Below are 8,678 nucleotides of genomic sequence, written 5' to 3' on the forward strand. Positions count from 1 at the left end.
TCCCAATTGTCCTGTGTTCTCTGGGACAGTCCCCATTTTCACGCACTGTCCTTCTATCCCAACGAGCTGCCCAACTGTCCCAACTTTTCAAGCAGGGGGGACAGTTTTGGAGATCCTCTCGTCTCCCCTGAGGGTCCCGAGGAGCTGTATAATTTGATGGTGGTTTCTGCTGCACCCCCAACAAAGTTTTCCCGGTTTGGACATCTGAACCAGCAGACCCCTCTGTTCCGCCAAACTAACCGTTGATCGAGGCCTTCCGTCTTCCGACACTTGAGGCTGGGCCTCCACTCTGGACTTGCTGCCGGAGGTCAGAATAATCCAATGCCACTCTTGATATGAGTTTAGGATAACCAGAATTCCAGAGATATAAAGATTACTGCCTTATCTCGCTAGTTTGGCAGTTCTATCATCAGTTCTTCATCCAGAAAACCAATGGGGTCCTCTCAACCCCCCCCCATGGGTCAATCACTCATGAACGTTATAGAAAAATTCAAAATAATCCCAAATTGACCTTGAAAACTGTATGCTTCAAAAAAAAATCTTAAAATTTATTCGGATCTTTACATTTTTTGCTGCGAAATGTGAAGTTCTAAATATTTCCTCTAGGAGGAAACCTATGCCCATACTGTAAATCTACAATCATCCCTGCCCTTTACATTTTATCTTTTTAACTTTGATAATATTGGATCTGAGTATGAGATTCTGATATTTTTCTATAAGTTTTTTTCAACATTAATGTAGAATATCTCATAATGACAAAAAAAAAAAAAAAAAAAAAAAAAAGATAATAGTTCCATACCCTAGGGCCGGGTGTACACTTATGCTAAAAGAACAGCTTTTATTAGCAATTAAAGTAATAATCTTTCCATGCCAAATTGCTTTAAATTAAACTTTAAAAAAAATATAGTAAATGATAACCAGATTTAGTAATTTTGTAACATTAGCATAATCCAGTTTTTTAGCTACATATATTCTGTATGCGCAGCATATTATTTACTTAAGAAACGAATGGTTAACATTCACTTACAGCGGATTTCTCGTGATCGTATTATATATTTTTTTAATGCTGTTAAGCAAGCGAGAAACGGACAAAATGTGTTAAAAATTTCACTCTTTTAGGTGTATTAAATTGCATCTTTTGTCGAATAGAACATACTATTTTTGGAGGGGCAGAAACTTTACTTTAAGTGGTAAACATAATAAGGCTGAATTCAGTGCTGGGTATAAATGTAACACAAGTAATTTAATTGCAAATAGAAAAACAAAAATTATTTGATATTTGATATTCAAAAAAAATGTATTTTTATGTTTCTATACAAGCTATTATTTTCCTATATTTCTACTGTTTAATTTAAAAGAAATTAAAATTGTTTAAACAGTTTTTTTTAAAATATCTGAATTTATATCACAATTATTTTAGTTTCATTCAAATAACCCAAATATCATTAAGAGTTAGAAAGAAGAGCAATAAATGCAAATTATATAAATATATATATATATATATATATATATTACATTTAATTGAATTAAAAATTCAAGATATTTGATTCTTTCTCATATCCGAAACTTCTGGTATAGAAAGAAATTGTGTTTTTTGGTAAAATTGACATTGAATGAATGCCCAATTTGGTTTATTAGAGTTTAAATTGCTACTCTTCGCTGGCAACGTATTTCTATACGCTTTCTCGTTAAACCTTGGCATTAAAACGAGCTTCATGGCTGTTCCTTTTTATAAATCTGCTCCTTTTCTTTTATATCAAACCTCTTTCTTGCTAACAGATTTCATCCCAGCCTACAATCTGTGCCCTCTGTTACGCTCCAACCTCTAAACATTCTGCATTTTGCTTTAATGCACTAAAATACACATGCAGGCTATTGATAGATACCAATCTCTGTTCCGAAATGTCACTTTTAACTCTAAAGGGTGACATTTACGTTATTTAAACACTATTGTGTGAAATAAAAATCTATGGGAAACAATACGGGGCCACCATGTGACCAACACTTTTTATATAAAAAATCAATAGGGCCGAGAATGAATTATTTCTTGATACATAAGTAAGAGGAGCAGCAACAGTACTTTTGACGTTCTGTTACGTTATTGTTCTCAAATATGACGGAAGGTCAGAACCACTCGGCCCTTGTAGTCTCGTCTTAGATTCAGGAGCCGTATGCCTATCCCATGCATGTTTAAATTCCCTCACTGTATTAGCCTCTACCACTTCTGCTGGGAGGCTGTTCCACTTATCTATCACCCTCTCAGGAAAGTAAAAATTCTTTATATTCCATCTAAGCCTCCGACCCTCTAGTTTTAGATTATGGCCTTGTGTTCTAACATTTCTCTCCTTTGAAATAAACTTCCCTCCTGTACTTTGTTAAATCCCTTTATGTATTTAAATGTTTCTGTACCATCCCCTCTCTCTCCCATGCCCTACACATGAAGACCCTCCTGAAATCTCCCCAGAATATCTCTACTTTAGGTGAGGTCCGACCAAAGCTTTATGAAGTGACCGCCTCCATCTTTCGGCTACTAATAGCTTTTAAGGTTTCCATCAATGGACATAAAACGTAAACATTTTTTTCAAAAAATGCTTTATTCTGTCATTTTTTTCAGTTTTACTCCACTAGTTTTTCCATTATCCAGAATATCTAGGGACAGGCCTTTTTTATTGGGGACCGCAGGTACATTTCGAAAGGCTACCTCGCCAATTAAAACTGCATACACATACATTAACACCCTTATTTAAATCTACTTCTTAATCATATTTTGGGGTCTCCTCTTCAATATTATCTGTGTTTGTTAATGTACATAAAAGTCTTTTATTCCCTCCATTTTTCACGACTACATTTTTTGCAAATCCCTTCTAAAGTATGTTGGCATAAAAAGCAACGGCGAGGGTGTCTCGTAATTAAGCAGACACGGAAGATAAAAAGAGACAGAGTTGGAAACGTAGTATTTTCACAAAGCAGAAAATGACATTTATTATTATCATTATTATTATTATTATTATTATTATTATTTATTGTTTTAGAGAGCACCATTATATACCATATCGCTGTACATTCAGTCATATATCTTTTTAAGCAAACCAATACCACAACATCAATACAGAAATGTTTTATTATTATTATTATTATTATTATTGATTTTGAAAAAAAAATCAAAAAATTTAGAAACTGTGATGACAGAGAGTCTTTTTAGAAATGTATAATTCAAGTAAGAGGTGGGGAATGGATTAACAAAATAGAAAAGGATGCCGTTTACTATCAGGGCACTTTTATCAAACCGGATGAGACTTTTAACCTATTCAATACCCTTTAAATAAAACATATATATATATATATTTACAAACAAGTGAAAAAAAAATAAAGGTTAAAAAATATACGGCTCGTTTTCTGAGTACTGTCCTTTTAACTAAAATTCATTGTTATCCATTCACCTGACATTAATTTACGTTATTTGACGAGTCCCGCTAAAACATACCATTCCTTAAAAAGTATCGAATTAATTTAAAATAAACAGCATCTACCCGAGGCTCGTCTTTTAGGGTAAAATTTAAGTCTTGCATTAAAATACCTTTTTTTTTTTTTCGGTGGAAAATTGTATGTAAACCCTTGGGACATATTTATGTCTGGATTGTTAAACTTTATTTAAATACTTAGAGAAGAACTTGTGACCTGTAACATCTGTCTAAATGCGGCCGATTGTATTTACTTAACTCGACTTAATTGTGTGGAGCACATTCTGTTAGGCATTGTGCGGAGATACCCAGCTGAACCGTAGACTCAGAACCCTGTGTTTATTTTCAGAATCTTTCTTTTATAAAAAAAAAAAAGCAAATCCGCTATAATTCCATTTAAACAGAAAATTATTCCGAAATCCCCTTTCGATAAAGTCATCGGAAAGTAATGAATATTTGATACGTTTGACGTAACGTTAATGGTAATGAGGGCCAGAAACGTCTGTCTAGAAAAACATTGCGGAATGAACACTCGGTAAAAAAAATACTGTAAAAAATACATTAGTCTTGAGATGTATATAAATGCTAAGCCTCTGATTTTATGGAAAAGTCATAGCTAACAATGCAGAAGGCTCGGTCTAGTTTGCTATTAAAAAATATATATATATATTTTTGTAATTTATTGATTTATATAGCGCTGCCATACTCCACGGCGCTGTACAAAACAACCTTGATCTGCTTTCTTAGATTAAAAAAGGGGGGAAAAAAACAATTTATACATCCAGTTATCATTAATAGGTAATTGTTGAGTAATAATATCTTAATAATGACACATTTGTTAAGGCTACAAGAAACTTTTTCCCCAAAATCGCTCCCCCCAAAAAAAAAATTACATCGCCCATCACACCAAAAATAACCCCAGTTTACCATTTCTCCAAATTAATTAAAAAATATAAACATAGAAATACCCACAGAATGAATAGAATAGTAGATAATATTAAAAAAACAAAATGTAACCCAGTAATATCTAAAAAGAAATCTGAATCATCTGAAGTGGGTCAAGTTTTTTAAATCGTATGGAAAGATATATATTTTTAGCTGTTTTATGTGTTTTAATTTTTAAAACATTTTAAGGATTATTTAGCATATAGTCCTTTTTTTGTGTTTTTTTTACTATTATTTAGCACCATAAATATTTGTCTAAATTATTTATATTTATTGGCATTAGTTTTATTTTATTTTTTATTTTATTTCATATTTAGCACTTTTTATTCAGACAATGGGGCTCCCTCCCAGAGGTTTCCAAAAGGAATGGCGTATGACTGGTATGCTCTCTTGTTTCTTCCCCCATTAATAAAGATTTGTAAATATATGTAAAATTTGTATTTTTTTTTTTCCTTACAATACTTGGTCTTTGATAAATACAACAGACGTCACCCTTGACAGTTCTCCAATAAAACACTGTGTGGTTCTTTGTCAGTACTTCAGTGACAACTGCTTTGTTCTGTAGCAGTCAGATTTACTAGTTAACACATCAAAAGTGTATCTGTATACACGCTAGCGCTGAGAAAACAGTTCAAAGGGCTGAGGGATTTGCCTAAAACTCCTTAATGTGTCATTTCCATAGCGGTTACAAAATCAGACTCTCAGGAACTGGAAAACAAGTGGAAAACGAAGTTAATTATAAGAATAGTGAGCTGTAGAAGGTGCCGTTAGAATTATGTAGTCCTCGATTAAGTTTTGTGTTCGCCAGATCTGCACAATGTAATTTTTTCCCCCAACAAACCCATATAGAACAACTTTATACCTATGAGCCGTATTTGCCAGCCCGCCAGCTGCCTCTCAATGGCCGCCGTCCTCATATCCCGGCACTCTCTGACTTTTATGGAAGCCGCGTGGCTCGGCACAGCTGCCATAGTGTTATTGGCTGGCTGGGGATATCAGAGATCAGTCCATTGAGCAGTGACATCTCTCTCTCCCCAGGCTTTGCTGCGGAGGGACCGTCACCCACCGGAACCTGCCGGCCTAGTCCTAAACCAGAGTACGCCTCTGAGTATTACATGGGGTTCCGGTTACTGTAACTCAGTTACATTGGAGAAAGAAGCACAGAAACATTCTAATACAAAATTAAACAAAAGTGGTTTTATCACCATACCAACCAATGGGATGATCCAATGAGCAGAAACATTCCATTGGCGCCTATGGTAATAAGAACTTTTCTATAACCTGAATAATAATAAAAATGAACAAAACATCCATTCCCTTCTCCCCGTCCAGTTCAGAATTTGTGGGATTCCTTCTTTGACTCTGTAGACCTCGGACCAACCCTAAAACCCTGAAACTGGGCTCTCGTTGACCCTTGAAAGAATATTTATGCAGACGCCCACCAAAGCCTGTCACCATGAGATAACGACCTTACAAGTGGTTTTACGTTTTAAAAGGTCCCTTCCAATAGGCAGGTCCCCCAACCAATCAGCCGTTATATAACAAAAAGCTATTTTTTTTGGTATATACTTTTAACTCCGAATCTCACACCTTTCAATACATTTTAGTGCTTAACGAATTGTAACAGTAGGAACATCATTAGTATTTTCTGTCTTAAGTATCTTACCTGAGTAATTTAAAGTTCTTAGAATGTATTTAGAATAGGGAATTTTCATATCAACATGGGTCTTTTCTTAATTTGTTCACTTGAATAGCCGACCCCGGGGGGGGGGAGGGGGCTTGCTGAAATGAATACCTTTATGAATTAACATCTTTAATGTAAGTCTGTTAATAAAGTATCACGAAATACAAAGGCAAGAAGAATTCCCGTTTCATTGTTTGAGCGTTCTTGTGAGGACTCTATACCCTTAAGACATATCTCCGCATTTTTTTTTAGCGTTACCCGAGCCGACTTATAATTTCAAGGCCTGCGTTCCATTAGTAAGCCTGCATTAAATTTTTCATAGCGTTAGACAATTAGGCTTGGTTATGAAAGCAAGATTTTCGGCTTTCAACTGCCCAATACCAACTGAAATTCATTCCTTTGTGCTTTATTTCTCAAGCAATTTCAATTAAAATTGACTACTGAAAATTCAGAGGGTTTTTTTTTAATGAAAAAGGACAAGATGAGTTTCTGGGATAGAACATAAAATATAACCCTTTTGACTTCAAAGGAGAAATATACATATTGTCCACAAATTGGATGCGCTGCCTGAAAAGGACACTGAATTTATAATGTAGCATATGGGCTGAATATATCAATATATGTATCAATTTGTCTGAGCTAAGTGACTGCATTGTTATTCAATGTATCATTAAGGCCTGAATGTGATATGTAGAAATGGATACTGTTACAGGAAGATCTTTTACCTGTTTTGTTATTTTCCGATAATGTCCGTATTTACATAAAATTAATTCAAAGAGGTGTTTTAACGTTGTTTCGTGGTGAGCAGATGTTTTATCAAGTGCCAGTGACATAGCTTCAGAAAAAAAAAGACACTCATAGGTTTTACTAAACAGGAGTAAATGTTTTTTTGGGGGGTTAAAGAATTGTGGGCAAATTGTCATCGATCTAATGTGGAAAATTACTCTGAATTATAAGGTTTTGCTTTGAGACATTGGAGGTTCAACATTCATTAAAAATAAATAGCACATGGCGTTTCCCAGACTAAAAAACACCCCAAGAAAAAAAAATACTACATGTGTCCTCAATATGTTATTTATAGTCATTATTTATGCAATTTAATTTATAAAGCCGTTTTCTCCTGTTTCTATACACATTATTGGGCTTTTTAGGGCTGTAGAAACCTGTGATGCCCTCATACCCAGCAAACATTCCGAGCTCCTTGAAAAGAGGGACACAGGGGATGAAAGAGGGACACAGGGGAGGAAAGAGGGGCACGGGGGAGGAAAGAGGGGCACAGGGGAGGAAAGAGGGACACGGGGGAGGAAAGAGGGTCACATAGATCTAGGTCTGAATAAGGTGATCTACCCCTAGTAAAGAAGCCCAAAGGCATCACCTCTTTGCACTTGCCTATCTAGGAATAATACACTTCTGACTAACACCCCATGATTCAGGCACCCCAGACAGCCACCTGGAACATTTAATGCTAATATGGGCCCCGAACAAGCACCTAAATCACTGGAGTTTCATTGTCTTTTCATATATTATATCTAACTATATCTATATTCAGTAACTCATTTGTGTTCTATCCTGAACTTTTTTCTTCTCCCTCCTTCTCCTCGTAAGGCTGTCAGCTTGCCATCATAGAAATCAAGTTCTAATCAGTTGACGAAAGCAAAATAAAATTTCTTATTAAAGTATTGGTTATTTTAATCTATAAATATTATTAAGTATGATTAATGAGAAAGTCTAAAAAGCTTCTTATTCTCTTTATGGATCCGCCAGGTTTTAAAATTCTTTTAAGTGTAACTGTTCAGTGTCAGAGGAACGGAGTAGATCACAGATCATTTCTAAAGACCTCCTAAGCCCCAAGAAATGATGGGTAACACACATCCAAAATGGCTACATTGTAATAAAAAGACAAATACGATAGGTCCATATCTTTAATTTAATAGAACAATGGATTACGTCCATTGATGTGGCTTCATCCTGCTGCATGGATGGTGTCTACATTCAGTTTATTGATACATTTAAAGCTTGAATCTCTAAATAGAGGCTCATTTTCTTACCACTGCCTATAAGGGCTCGTCAAGTCTTTCTCTATTGTCAGTCGTGGCTATATAACTCCAATCGACCGATACTGTAGAAAGACCGTTATTTTGAAAGAGTGGATCTATTTGTCAACAAAACGTACAATATTGGTAACATTTTAATTACATTCCCCTTACACGTTAATAATTTATGGCACAGTCCCCACGTGGCTTATTCTGTATGTACCCTTTAATGGTGTTGCCGACCTGACTAATGTGGATCACTATGAGTTGTCGTAGCTGGTAGAAAAAAAAGTAAAAAGTAATATATTTTAAAGGACCCCTAAAGAGGCTAAATTTCTCCCATTAAAAAAGATTAGAGGGGGGGCACAAAATAATCTAAATGCAATTTGCTTTCAAATTTTGAGAAAATTGTCACCATTTGATCATAATTTTCCTTGTATTTTCTATTGTGTTTATGCATAAAATCAATAGGTTCTGAATACTTAGACAGAAAAGATTGTGATTAGGAACTAAAGTCGTGGTTGAGAAGTCTATGTGATTATTTCTTTTTTGCTA

This window comes from Spea bombifrons, chromosome 6, assembly GCF_027358695.1.
Source record: "Spea bombifrons isolate aSpeBom1 chromosome 6, aSpeBom1.2.pri, whole genome shotgun sequence".
Taxonomy (NCBI): Eukaryota; Metazoa; Chordata; class Amphibia; order Anura; family Pelobatidae; genus Spea; species Spea bombifrons.